This window comes from Belonocnema kinseyi, chromosome 5, assembly GCF_010883055.1.
Source record: "Belonocnema kinseyi isolate 2016_QV_RU_SX_M_011 chromosome 5, B_treatae_v1, whole genome shotgun sequence".
Lineage (NCBI taxonomy): Eukaryota > Metazoa > Arthropoda > Insecta > Hymenoptera > Cynipidae > Belonocnema > Belonocnema kinseyi.
The window spans coordinates 37,247,397-37,263,190 of NC_046661.1; positions in this window are offsets into that span (position 1 = coordinate 37,247,397).

The window sequence follows — 15,794 nt, forward strand, 5'->3', positions numbered from 1 at the left end:
GCTAATAGTGTAATAGTTAACGCTATTGAAAAAGGAAAATCAGATTTTTTTCGATCTGATGATCCAACTAAAGTTGTTTAAATAAAGACCAAAGTTTGAAAGATATGTCAGCTTATTTAAACAACGAACTAGCATCTGAAACAATTTGCAATGTGATGCTTAAACCAGATTTTCAAAGCTGCGTTACATTAAGAAAGGACATAATTAATAGAAAAATATTGTCAACTGCTAACAACAATGACTCGATGTTCACAGAGGAAGAAGAAGTAAGCTTTGAGAATAAGGGAAATTCTATCAAATTCTTCTTATTTTTTCGACAAGAAATCGTTAGAAGATGTTATTGAAGAAAAAATGTATAATGTTAAAGACACAGGAATGAATAAGCTGTGCCGCAGGACCTATGTTATACTTACAAGTGGCCTGTGGCAAGATTGGATCACTAAATGATATTTTATGGGTAAACTTTTGTAATATGTAGGCCGAATTAAATTAAATTTGAGCCGGCAGTCCATGTTCAAATAACAGAATCACTTTCCATCCAAATTTGGTATTTTTCAAAAGGAATAAGACGACATTTATTTTATGGAATTGACGAAAACTTTTTTTATCCAATTTATGAGTACTTGGATTTTAAAAATTAAAAACCCAAATGATCAAAAAATGATTTCAATTTTTGCTTAGAGTGTGATTGTTTTTTAATTTAATAAGGGTATTTATATTTTTCTTTCTGTTTTTGAAAAAATTCATCTTTTTTCTGAAACTATTGAAGTTAAATTTACTCCGACAGTCTGCGTTTTTAATCTCTGAATTTATTATTATTTATATTAATGTAGTATATTCCACAGTCTTTCACAGTAACGCTTGGCTTGTAACTAAATTATATCTCGTAATAAATCAGGAGATGAAAAAACCAATCTTTCACTAAAAAATTCTAATAGCTTGGAAACTTTCTTTTGGAAATAGAGAAAACAACGGGGAGTATTTCTGTATCGAATAACATATTCTGCTCCCTATTAGGAGATACATTTTTTACACTGAAAAACCAAAAATAACACAAATTATTTATATTAAAATTTTGCATAATTTGTATAGGTCTTAATCCACTGACTTGCTTCCGAACTCAAAAAGTGGCCAAATGGAGAAAATAATTTAAAGAAATTACGTATTTAAAAATCGTTTTCTAAATTTAAAAATATTTTCAATCGCTTTATCAATACTCACTTTGAAAATAAGTAAGCAAACAATTTTTTTGCAAAGGAATGAACTGATACGCAAAAAATAAAAGGAAAATTTCGTTTTAATCATCTTTGGAAAATGATAATTTGAATAAGATATTTGTTTTCGTTGTTTTTATGTTTATTGACAGTAAACAAGGGCGCAAAAAATCCCCTATAATTTTTTCCTAATGCAATAAATAAAAAAAAGCCTTTTAATTGAGATTTTTCTATGGATCGAATCATTTCAAACTACATAAGCTCTATAATACTTCAAGTGGAAAATATTATTTGAATTTAGACAAATTGAAAAATATGCCGCTAAAAATAAAAAGGGCGGGCTTGTCAAAAAATCTTAACATATTTTCATAATTCAAAGGAAAAAAATAAAGATTTCCAGATGAAATCCCCCTTTTTTTGCAATATTTAAATAGAAATTCTGAATTAGGTCAAAAAGTATGAAATTTTAAAGACATAAAGTGTGCTTTTTTGCAAGATAAATGTCAAGATTCAAATATCCATAACTTTGTGGAAAGTTTTTTGTTTCTAAATCGAAATTATACGTGTCGCCCAATTTTCTCTAAAAAATACATATTTCGTCGCTCATAGATACATAGATCAAGTATTTCATATGAAGTGATGAACTGTTTGAAGACCTAGTTTTATTAAAAGAAAAAGAAATTTTCGTACAAATTGTTCGATTTAGAATTAATAATAGTATAAAAAAGAAACAGTTCACACATTATTAATGTAGAACTCGACATGGTACTGCACGTTACTTTTTTCAGCGTTACTTTCAACGCGTTATTTATTTAAAAAGTAATGTAAAATGCGTTACTTCTGACTGGTAACCTGTACAACACTAATATTCAATGATAGTGTGCCCTATGCTCGCACCTTGGAGAGATCTTTTTTGTCCGAAAATTAAGATTTACTTTTCTTGACAAAACGATACAAGATACGGAAAAAGTGAAAGAAACAAAATTATTTCTTTAAAAAAGTTCTAGAAGAATGTTTCCTGACTCTTTTTTTTTATCTCGCGTTATTTGCAAGAATATTTATAAAATACTTTAGGATTTATTTTTTTTCTGAATAATACCAAAAAAGCCGACTGTGAAGGAAAAGTTTTCATTTAAAAGTTGTGAAAATTGTTATGTCATTCTTTGTTTTTTATGACTCCATAAAATTGCATTGTTGAAAAAATAAATAAATTTCAACGAATTTAATACATATTTTCGAAAAAATTTGGAATTAACGCAATATAGAAGAAAGTGTCAAAAGATATTTTCTAAACTTTTTTAGAGAAGCAGTATTGTTTATTTGTTTGAGTTTTTTATATCTTGTATGGCTTTGGTATGAAACGTGAAATTTCGTTTTTCAGGGGAAAAATCCTCAACTTCCTCCGACGCCTGAGTACAGAATAGACTATCATAGAATGTAAAAATCTTCACAAAAATTAAGAGAGAAAAATGCTGGATGGTTAAGTGAATTTACTTTCAATATTTTCATAAAAACCGCCACAATTTAAAAAATGTTCAACTTTAAAAAATGGTTTAACGGATTTCCAGAGAGAACGATTCAGTTTATTAGACAAGAAAGGAAGAGAACAAATAACTTATTACATTAAAAAATATTACAGTCTTAGTAAGAATTTAAACCATTTTGGGATTATTCCCGTTTTTGATTTAAAAAATTAAATAATGAAAAAAACGCTTTCGTCGAAAAAATCTGATAACAAAATTTCAAAAATCTGAATGGCATTATGTTTTACAACATGCTTGCGAATTTTGTTAAAATCATAGACCTTTATAAATGAAAGGGTATTTTGTTGACATTTTTTCAATTTCATTCTGTACATCTGAATCAGTGATCAGTATATCACTAATTCCAATTAACCTATACAGGGTGTTTCAAAATCTATAAAACAGCCGGAAGTATGCAATATAGTGCACACAAAAAATAAACAAAAAAGCTTTAAAGTTTGTCTAGGCATTGCGTTCAGACATTGTGCCAAAAAAATCTCGCTTTTAATGTTTATAATAAGAAAGTTTCGGAAAGGGGTCTCTTTTAACTTATCAAAAATGCTAGAACAGATCGATTGCCAAACGGGAATTTTTTTTACAGTTTAAAAAGTTACTTACGCACATACGGATAATTCCCATTGAATTTAGAGCAAAATGATCTACTGGAATATGAAAGGGGACAAATTGTGTGAAAACATTTTGTTATAAAAGTATTCCACTATTTTTTATAGTTTTCAAATTATGATAAAGTAAAAAAACCACATTTTTTTATTTTCAGCGAAAAATTACTAAATTTCAAAAACAGCTGTGTACCTATACACCTAATTACTGAACGAAAAAGTGTTCCGCAGGTGCGTGAAAGTAAACTCAATTATCTGTGATTAAAAAAAAAGGAACAATATCCTACTTATAATAGGCTATACCCTTCAAATTTGATGATTTTTGCTTCTTTTAACGGACAAAAAGTGGTTATTAGTTTTTTTAAAGTCAGTCGTGACAAATTCAGTTTGTGTTGATGATGCCTGAGAACTAAATAGAGCCTACAAAAATCTGCGTACAGGTTGTTTTTTTGCAAAATACTTGGTTTCCTATGGATCCTACGATAAAGTTTCCAGAGATATTTTTTCAATAAAAAATAAATAATTGTTTGTAACAAAAGCTTCCTGTCACTACTTGTGATTACTTTTCAGCCTTTTGTGAGTATTTTTGAAGCAATGAAGTAATTATAATTGATTGGAAATGTGTAATATGTTTTTTAATCCATAAGCAAATGTTTTTAGTAATGATTGTTTATAACAGAATCTTGTCGTAACCACTGTTGAGAACGTTTTTAACGATTTTATAGCAAGAAAGTAATTCTAATTTATAAAACTGTAAAAAATACTTTTTATCAATTAAAAAATACATTTTCATCATTGTTTGTAACAATATCTTCCAATGAATAATGTTTGCCTTTTATTCCATATTTACTTCTCTCTCTCTTCACAGACCATAAAATTACATTCACTCCAGAAAATGTTACCAAGCTCCGAAATCTATAAAGCTTATCTTTTATAAACACTTGATCTGTCGACTGTTGTACGAATGCGTGTTTATTTAGAAAAAAATGGGAAATAATTTAAAGCCCACGCATGAAGTCCGTAATTCATTCAACTAACAAATTCAATAAATAATTCATTAATCTATTAATTGTTTTACTACTTATTTTCGATAACTTCATATTAACGTATTAAACTATATTATGAAATTGCGTAAAGACTTTTTAGATACAAACAATTGATTCAATTACTTATTAATTTTTAAAAATAGTGAATTACATTTCATTTGTAATTACTTTCAACTAATCAATTACTTCCTTATTTTTAATGCGTGAAAATGGTAAAAGCATGTAACCAAGTGCGAAGACACATACGGCCCAAAATTGGCCCATAGTCGGCAAAAATATTGCCGAAGCTGGGCAGCTATTATCGCGCCAATGACGGAATGATAACTATGGCCTGCACTTGGTAGCCAAGGATTGGCTGCCATTGTCGGCCCAACGCTAGGTACGAATACTACTATAGTCTAAGACCTAAGGATATGACAAAAAAGGTATTTAAAAATAAGTATTAATTGATTGCGAGTACTTTGAATATAAATATTAATGGTCCTGTTTAGATTGTATATATATATATATATATATATTAAATTTTGAACATTATATTACAAATAAGATTTCTAACTCTATGGGGTATCGACCCTACATCTATATACCTAAATTCGTAGCCTAGCAGTCGGGAATGCTAACCACTGCGCTAAACCGATAAGTTGAAACTCTCTGAAAAAGCCATCCTCATAAGATGTAGTTCAGAAAAGCTAAAGAACTAAATTTTAAGCTCTCTTTTTATAATTATTTATTATTATGCAACTATGTGTGAATGGAAAATACAAGAACTGTTAACAGGAATATCAATGCAATAATTTTTAAATAAATAATTTAAATCGATTAAAATTTTTCTTCGCGTTGTTACGCGCAAAAGATAATAATAACTTTTTAAAAATAAGGTTGAATTGGTAATCTCAATTCAACCGTTCTTTATTGTTAAATTTAGATACAATCGTATTAGATGTTTATTACAGACTGAGGTCGGGCGTGGTTCTTACACACATATATATATATAGTCTAGGAAATCTAGTGGGGAAGGTTCAGCGTTCCCTTTGTAACACCCCCGTTTCTGGACAAAATTTCGTCCTCGAAATTATATTACTACTTTTCTTCCTTTTATAAGAGTTTGACGAGCATCTTCTGAAGGGGGTTGCGTTTCAGTAGTGTAGGTTATAACATGAGGTTGGTTTTCGACTCTATTCTTAATGCAAAGTAAACATACTTTCTTAGGTATACATTTTGTAATATAACGAAATAATCCGCATCGATTTAATGAATAAATAATTGCTAAGGTTATTGTTATATAACCTGAATAATGTAGCCATTCTATACTTGTTTCTTTCCAAGTTTTAAGTCTCCTATGAGTAGATATTCGCTCTAGCATGTTTTGTGCGTCATCTAAGCTAAGACGTGCATTTCTAAGCTCATCAATGTTAAGTTGCTTAGGCATCTGTATTAACTTAGATTCTAAGTTATCTAAATCTTGTTCGCTGTTTTTTATATAATAAGTTACATTGATAGTGAATGTTTTTGAAATTTCTAAGTTCCTGGGTAAATCTAGTTTATCTTCATTACTATACATTTGGCAATTACTTCCTGAGATTAAATTATTAACTTCTATATGAATTGATTTGATATTTGATTCACAAGCAATGTCTATATTGATATTAATTGTCGGCATTATTATATAGCCTCCTTTTAGTGGTATAAATGTTTCCTTATGCAATAAATAAGGAGATTGTGCACATTTGGGTTCCGCATATCTACGTAGTAAGCTGGCTTCACAAGTATTTGTATCAGAGATACGTAAATTAGGTTGATTCCTCTTAATAATTAAATATTCACCAATATTTTTACTTTTATCTACTGTTTTTTGGTCTGTTGGAACGTAACTATCTTGGTAGGTTATTATCAAATCATGGTCTTCGTTTTCTAAAACTGGGATATCAATTATGTAGGTAAATAATCCTTGAATTAGGGCTACATTGATGGAACTAATTTCGATTATGTGTTGGTAATTTTCTTCGGACTTATCAAAGTGATATCTTGTTCTATGATAAGTTTCGAATTCTCCTATTATTTATCTCATAATTTTAGGTGTAAGTAATTGAGGGTACACAATTCCATGCTTTCCATCATTGATACCATTAATTGCGGTGTCAACATTTTTATTCATTTTGTCTACTAGGACGGTGGCTAGAATTAATTTAGCATTGACAAAATTATCTTTAGTATTTGAATTTACTATTTGACTCAATTTTTTAGCAGCTTCATTTTCTTGTCCTAATTTATCATGCAATATTTTATAATCTGTTGAGGAGGTATCCAATATAAGTTTAAGGATCTTAGTATGATTAGACAATATTGTGGCAATGTTTTTGTTGTCAGTGTATATTTTGTCAAATTCTGTGTTTATTTGGTTAAGATCAGATTCAGTAAGGGTACCAAAAAGTGTTTTGGCAATGTCTCCAACGAAGTTCACAAGTCCTCTCTTTTTTCTTTTACTTCCTAGCAATTTATGGAGAATAGAAATTTTAGAGGTCAGTCTGTTGTATCGTCCTTTTATTAATCTTATTCGTCTTTTGGGGTACAGTTGGTTCCACAAGCTCGTTCAGCTAATAATATAGTTTGATCTAAGGCTCTTAGTCTTTGTTCGGTTGTTGTAAAATTTATTCCTATAATTAATCTCCATTCTTCATGGAAAAGGTGGACCTTATTTAATTCTTCTATGTAGATATTCCCATTGAGTTCCTGTATCGTGTAGTTTGCCTGGGTCGTCGTTAGGAGTAATCCAAGGAACATGAAAGTGATCAGCATTGTTCTGTAACAAAATAGGGCATTACCTGATCGATGTGAAGTCGTATGGTTTTACTTTCAAATTTAATTATCAAATTATTATTTGTAGTAATTTCTGTAATAATGCCTGGGCCTTTCCAGCTTGGGTCCAATTTATTTTGTTTAGTATTATTTTTCCACTTAACCATGTTTCCTATTTCATAAACAGGATGACTTTTTATTATGTTTTCATCAAATCGTTTTTTACTTTTTTCCTGCTCAAGTTCTATTCTCTCTCTGGTTTTCTTAAGAAGCTTGTCATGTTAAGTTTTCCATTTTTTCACTAGTTCAGAGTAAGTAAGGGTTGGAGATCTGGGTATAGCCGAAGGGATGTTGGGATTTCTTCCAAAGGTCATTTCGAATGGCGAAAGACCAGTAGTAGTATTTTTCATTGAATTAATAACAAAGTTGATAAATTTTAAGTTTTCATCCCATTGCTTATTATTATCTTCCACTGATGTTTTGATGAGATTTTTTAATTTTGAGTGCATTCTTTCTATATTACCCTTTGCTTGTGGATGGAAGGAGGTTGTTTTCTCATGTCTGATTCCCAAAGCTTCCTCGAATTGTTGCATCAAATCTGATAAAAATTTCACACCTTGGTCCGTAAGTATCGTTTTCGGGGCTCCAAAGGTATATATGTAATCGTCAATAATACTTTGTACTACTGATTCAGATGTTTCATTTTTCATTGGAACTAGAATTGTGTATCTAGTCAATCTATCTTGTAAACTTAGAATATATTTATTACCTATTTTTGTTTTAGGTAGTGGGCTAAATATATCTAATGCAATTTTTTCATTAGGTTGCGTTGGTGTGTCTGGAATAATAGCTTGGGCTTTATTAGTGATTCTATTTGTTTTTTGGAGTTGACAAATAGGACAGGCTTTTACGTATTTTTTAATATCTTCATCCATACCTTTCCATTCACCTATCTCTCGTGCTTGCTGAATTGTGTTCTTTTCACCAAGATGATTAGCATGAGCTTCCTTAATAATTGTTTCGTGCTCTTCTTTGGAAAGTTCTCTAGTTTTATTAAAACAGACATCAAATCCGACATCTGGGTAGTGGTTGGACAAATACTGGATCATTTCCAAAAGAGTTTCTTTTTCTAAAGGTGTGTAGGTAGGATCACCAAAAATTAACCTTACTATAGTTAATTTTTTGTCTCTAAATTCTTCTATTAACCATCCTAGATATCGCAACCAATCCTCTTCATTATATTCAGGCATATTTGTTTTTGGTATTTGTTTCCATAACTTACCTTCAGCATTTGGTTTTATTTTTACTCTATCGTTTGTCACAGGGTTTTCTTTCCATTCACAACATTTTTCAAAAAATTGATCTTCCTTCGTTGGATTTCCAGTATCTTGAGGTTTTCCGGGTTGATCTTGTTCCTCTTCAACTTCTATTGAAGATTCTCTCATTCTTCTGTATGGTAACTTTATTCTGCTTTCTTCTGTTAATATGACGTCGTCCACTATTACTGGTTTTCTTGAAACTTGCGTATCGAGATCATGATTTCCGGATTTCTCTTGAAGTAGGTCATTCTCGTGAATTGGAAACAGTCTTGATAAACAATCAGCGGCTTTATTTTATTTGCCTTTAACATACTGTATTTCGTACTTATATTCTTCAAGACGTAATCGCCAACGAAGTAACCTAGAACTTGGGTCTTTTACATTATGCAACCAAACTAGAGCCTTATGGTCAGTTTGTATAATGAACTTTTCCCTAAAAGGTATTGTCGTAACCTTTTGCAAGCCCAAACGATCGCTAGTAATTCTTTTTCAGATGTACTGTAGTTTTCTTCAGCTTTATTTAGGGTTCTAGATATAAAAAGGCATGGGTGATTATTATGAGAAAGTGCGGCACCGAGACCTAAATTTGATGCATCAGTTGTAAGTGTGAAAGGTGCATTAAAGTTGGGAAATCGTAAAACGGGTACACTACAGAGGAGTTCTTTGAGTTTATCAAAACTTTCTTGACATTTGGGGGTCCAATCAAAAATGGTTTCTTTTTGAGTTAAGTTTGTTAAAGGTTTAGCGACACTTGAGAAATTTTTTATAAACTTCCTGTAATAACCTGCTAGTCCAAGGAATGACTATATTTGTTTAACTGTAGTAGGTGTTTTAAAGTTTTTAACGCATTCGGTTTTTGCTGTATTAGGTTTTACTCCATCTTTTGTTATCACATGTCCTACATATTCAAGTTCGGGTCTCAGTATTCGCATTTTGATGGTTCCGGGCGTAGTCCTAATTGTTTAATTCTTTCAAATACGTCAATTAGATTTTTATTATGTTGCTTAATAGCTGTTCCAAACACTACAATATCATCCATATATATATATATCCTCGGTTTGTGGAGAACGCTGTGTATTTTTTGGATTTTTCGTCCATTGGAATATGGTGAAAGCCCGCGCTCATATCGAATGCTGAGAAGAATTTAGCTTGACCTAGTTGATCTAATATGTCATCGATTATGGGCAGAGGATATGCGTCTTGATCCGTATCTTTATTAATTTGCCTATAATCAACAACCATTCTTAATTTATTGCCTTTTTTCGGTACGACCCAGAGGGGTGAATTGTAAGGTGAATCTGAGTGTCTTATGACTCCTTTCGCAAGAAATTCTTTACACTCATTTTCAATAAATTGCTTATGGGCTTCGGGATGTTTATGTGATTTCAAATTAACTATTTTTCCTGAATTTAAAGTTATTGTGTGGTGTGTTAACTTTGTACAGGGTGCTGGATCTCCACGTGATGTAAAGATTTCGTTATAATTTACTATTATTTTTCTGATTTCTTCTCTAATTCCTTTTTCAACGTGTGATAGTCTGGAATTTTTTAGCAATTTGGAAATTCTATTCACTGGGTATGTTGTGTTCACGTTCTCACTCCATCCTTCAAATTGAATCTCGTCTCGAGATTCAATGGACGTAATTTTTTCATAATTAATATTGGAAGGAATTTGAATGGGTTTTTTACTGTAATTAAAAATAGGTATAATAATTTCATTATTTTTTATTCGGCAAATTCCATCGAGTATACCTTTTTCACTTTCTATCCATATGTCATGGTTTTGATCTTCGGATTTAATTCTACAAATTGTGCTTGAGTTTTGTAAAATGCATTCTCCGTCGTCGTGAAGGGGTAATTTTTTATTTTCTAAGATTAAATTCTTTGGAGTGAGGGCATATCTTTTGTACATTTGAAAAAAGGTAGGCCTACTATTCCTTCTTCGGGAAGTGGAAAGTCATCGTCTACTATGTAAAAAAGATGGTTTTTTCCTAAGTAGGTAATGTGGGTTGCTTGTGTTGATAGGTGTTCGTCTTTAGCCATTACAAATTTTTTTCTGAGTTCTAATTTTTTTGAATTTACTGGCATATGAGAATTCTTTATTATATTTATTGAAGCTCCTGAATCTACAAGCAGTTTGTATTGTTCTCCGTCTCTATGTCTTCCGAGGATGTATTGTAATCGTCCATTGATTGCAGAGATTCGGCTAAATTCTCGTATTCTAGTTGCTCGTTTTCTTCCTCATGAGTTATGTCTTCCGAGTTTAAGTAATTTTCCTGGTTCTCTTGTAAGTTGTTTATTCTATTGGGTGGACGATTCTGTCCGTAAGTATTCTGAAAATTTATATTTTGTTTCTGTCCGCATTGGTTTGACATCTTATTTTGTTACATTTATAGCATCTCATTTCCGCTCTAGTGGATGGTGACATAGAATGATTGGGTACCCTAGTTGTTGGTGTTGAGTGTATTCGTGGTTCCGGGCGATGTGTTGTTTTGGAAACAGATGGTAAGATTAATGTTCGAACTGGTTGTTCTTCGCGCAACCACATTTCAGTTTCTATGGTTTGTTTCTGAGCTTCTATTAGATTAGTGGGTTTTTGTGCTTTTACTTGAAGCCCAATTTCTCTTTTCAAGTTTAATAGGTATCGTTTAAGACATTCTTTGTCTTCAATATTTAGAGCAATTTTTCTTTCAATAACAGACGAATGCTCGCTTTGAACTGCATATTTTAATTCGTTTACTATTTGTTTAAATCTTAAGCTAAAATTCTGTACTAATTCGGTCGGTCCTTGTTTACAGTTTTCTAATTTTTATCTTAATGCTGAAACCGAAACTATTTGTGAAAGATTTTGACGTAGAGCGTCAAACAAATGATCATAAGTTTTTATATTAGTGTATCTTATAGCCCATTCTGCATTATCTTTTATTTTCTCCGCTATTACAAAATCTAGTAATAAATCTTCCTGGGTGCATCTTTTTTTTGCTTTCTTAATGGAACTTATGAAATCTTCAACACCGATGTCGTCATGACTTCTTTAATACAAAAGGCGCTGTTTTTCTTTAATCTTGCCAACAAATTATCAAGAAAGCAATTTCGCAGAGTTTCACGAGTGTTGAGATTTTTTATTTTGGTAAAAGTTAGACAATAGAATATTCTAAAATCAATAAAAAAATGTGAAAAATGCGTTTTGTTATTTAAATCTTAGTAGCGAATTTTCAAAGAGTTTCACGAGTGTTGAGATTTTTTATTTTGGTAAAAGTTAGACAACAGAATATTCTAAAATCAATAAAAAAATGTGAAAAATGCGTTTTGTTATTTAAATCTTAGTAGCGAATTTTCAAAGAAAGAAATTTGGTTGAGCATCTCGATTTTTCAGTTTTTCTTGGTTACTTTTATCACAAACTATATGACAGAAATTTGTAGGGAAATAAAAAACAGTACATTCTTTATTGGTAACAGTGATATCTCATGTTAGGGTTTCTTACAAATTTTCTAGAAATGTTTTTTTCTTTGTTTCGTAAATGTTTAAGCTTTTGTTGCTTTTATGACAAGTTATGTAAAAGAAATTTTCCAAGAAAGATTGCTTTGTTAGATTGATACTATTAATAAATGTTAGGAAGAAGCATTTAGATGTTTGAAAAGTTGTGGAGGTTTGAACTATATGTTTTGCAACAAACAACAGAAAAGCCACAACTGGACGGGGAATTGCTTAATGTGGAAGGTCAAGTGTGTCGCAAGAATGACCACACTATCTTAAACCTGAGACACGTAAAAATGGTAATTGAAGCTCGCTCCTCATTGGTTGATTAGGTCCAAGTTTCAAGCTTTTTTGTGTCCAAACTAAGCTTCGGAAAGCTTTTTGCTACAAGCCATTTTTGTTTCTTTTTGGTCGTGTACTATTACATGTTTTTGGCTGTTCCAAAGGTCGTGAGAAACCCTGTATAGTCGCTGGGAAATCAAGCAAATTTAACGTTTAACTAATGAAATTTCAATGAATGTTGCTGATTCATATTTAGAGTCGCAAAATATAGTAAATAATTTGACGATGAACTAAGAATAAAATAAAAATTAAGCGTCTACCGTGAAATCAAGTCAAAATCAAATTCAATATCTTCTAGGATACTGTAGATGTGGAAACAAAAGAAAGGTGAAATTTATAACAAGATGTTTGAAAACGAAGTAAAAATTTCTTGTGAGATGACTGAAGGTGAAAAAGTCCAGCAGTGCAGCAAGCAGTACCTGCGAAAACCGTTTCGCGATGAAATTGCAAAACAGCTGCAAGGAAAATCTGTCAAAAAATATCGTTTTCACTAAGCATTAGAATTAATGGATTTAGAAGATGAAAAAGAACCTGCTGATTTATTTAGTTACGAGGTGATTTTAAAGTGCAAGTCGGAACATAAGCTTTCACAGTATTTGAATCCAGATCCTATACGAGCAGTCCCGAGAATGAAACCTGAAGTAATGCCAAACGAAATCATTGTAGTCTCAACTGATCCGTTCATTGTTATATACTGGACGAATCATCAATATCACATATACACTAGTTACGCACTACGGAAATACCGTCTGTGTGTTTCTATGTTACAGAAGGAATTTTCATTCAGTTGAAAAGGTATGATGGTTCTCCAATGCAGTGTGCATTTTGTACCTAATTCTAGTTAGCAACAGTATTGATCAATTTTAGGTTGCTCCAATGATAGTACGAGCCATGATGCTGTTACAATAACTTACTTTCTTGGAAGATGGGAAGCCTCTGGTGCACCGCATCCTAAGGAAATAATTTGCGACTCATCACAAGCCATTATGTTGGCTATTTTTTTCGTCTTCACCGGTTCCAGAACTATCGAAGAGCACTACAACGCTTGTGACAAATAGGTTTATGCCAACATGCTTGGTTAGAATAAATGCGGCAAACTTCATTAAACCTTGTTTGTCATTGACGAAACCTTTCAAATAAAAAAAAAGTTCTGATATTTTACAAAGCCGCAATGGGATTGCTAATTGGAGCTCGCGAAAAAGGAACGACGACCAAAATAGCCAAAGCTATTTTGTTTTCAGCCAGATGCCAAGATGAAGGTAATGACACATAGTGTTACGAAGCATGGCAGTGGGTTACAAAGAGGCTCAATCCTTCACAAGAAGAGGAAGAAGAAGAAAATGATGCTGACAACCAAGACGATGAAAACAAAAGCCCATGAAATGATTCAATTTTCAAGGAATACACTTTTCAGAATAAGTGGTATGAGTGGGCCAAAGACATAGACAGACACGTGGAAGAAATTGCAAGAAAAGGAAACTATTCCGAGCACGTTAATGCATATAAATGCGCGGAAATTGCGGAAAACTTAGTCAATGACTTGAAGTGGATTAATTTATGGTCTAATTTTTGCATTGTCAAATTTGGACAAGGACGAACGGTCAATCGCCTCGTCACCGACCAGACGATTTTGTCGACTTCTACGTCTCACTACACGTCACTTTCTCCAGCAGTTTCAAATGACACATTGGAATGTGTAGATATCTGTAAAATTTGCGGTGCGCTAGCTATTCAAACGTCAGCAACCTCGATTTACAGTGAGGATGAAGTCTGGCGTTCCAAGTGCAAAAAAATAGATAGAGTACCTATAATTCTGGGATCATGATCTGTAAAAATTTGGGAGGTTTGATTGTTGGACAGACAAATTTAGTGAATAGAAAGCCAAGACAAAAGAAAATCAAGGTAGATTCCCAGACAAAAAGCAAAGGGAATCTTAAAAAAAAGAACCACAGAGAACGAAGAGTGGAAAAGGATCTAAATACCTAGATAGAAATGAAAAAATCAGGAACCCTAGAGGTAATTATTTTTTTTACTGCATAAAACATGAAACCACTCTAAATCATAAAATTTTAGGTCTTAAAGTTAGGGCGTTTTCTTGCAATCTCTGTCGATTTTTAATTACATTAGATATGAAGTGGAAATGTTACGCAAAATTTAAAAAACTGAAACTTTTTGCGATTATTTTTTATATCAAATTAAACAATTCTAAGCCATTCAATTTTAGGTCTGGAAGTTAGAATATTTTTTGGATTTTTTTTTGTTATCTTAGGGATTGAAAACGAGGGTTTTCGGAAGAGGTAGGAGATTAAAACTTATTTTTGGCAGCTTCATACATTAAACCGAAGGGGGTTGAAATTTCTAGGTTAGGTTTAAAAGCAACTTTAAGCTCTATCTCGCCCTTTGGGTTCTCATGTTATATCTGATCTCCATGTAAATATCCTTTTTTTGAGGAAATCAATAAAGATTTATTATTATTATTATTATATTGGCACTAAATTATCCTATTTTCAACACGAAAAATTTAGGTCTAAAAGTTATGTCATTTTTTATGATATTTGCGATTTGCAGTGATAGAACTGGGTTGTGTTCCGATGCAGATGGGAGAATGAAACTTTCTCGCGTATGTTCTGTCATTAAATGGAAACATTCAGAACTTTAAAATCTTAGGTTACGCCCAAAAATTTGGTTTTCTAATTCGTTTTTTGCAAACGTTGTAAACTTTAACGAGGTAATTTTTCATGTGCAAACGCAGTTAAAAGATAATCTAAGCGCCTAAAACGTAATAATTAATTTCTGCTAGGCAACAATATGTATATAGCATATGCTTTTGATATAAGAATGCATTGAAGCACTCTTTTATCAAAACTTGTACAATTGCATTTGCAAACTGAAAAAAAATCATTGTACGGGATATTGTGAAAAAAGTTACTCTACTTAATGTAAAGAAGCTACACGCAAATGTTGATAACGTATTAATAGATTGCGAGTTGAATGTATTCGATTTGGCCCAGCGGATGTTACAGGGACTTCCCGCCTTTAAAACGTCTTAGCAGTGCAGTAACAAAGACTGCTCACTACGTGGAAATGAATGGTGAAGTATCATTTTACAGAATCACCTCCTAGAAAAACAAAGTTCAGAGGAAATCGTTCACCAATTGTTATTGATGGAAGGAAGCTGCCCAAAAAATAAATGTTCTGGATCAGCAAAAACGACCTTTACTTCAAGAGGTAATTTTTTTGATAATATCCCAATAATTCCATATGAATTGTGATGTAGGTGTCTGTTGAAGTCACGTGAAATTACTTAGGTCAGTGATAATTTCAACCCTTGAGTTTTAAACCTCTCGGTTGAAAGTTCCATTACAGTCTGTCAAGTTAAAGCGTGGGTGGCTTTACTCGCAGTCGGTAAGGTGTATCGACATGATTTTGGTGTCAAAATATTAAGAAGAGCTCCCTC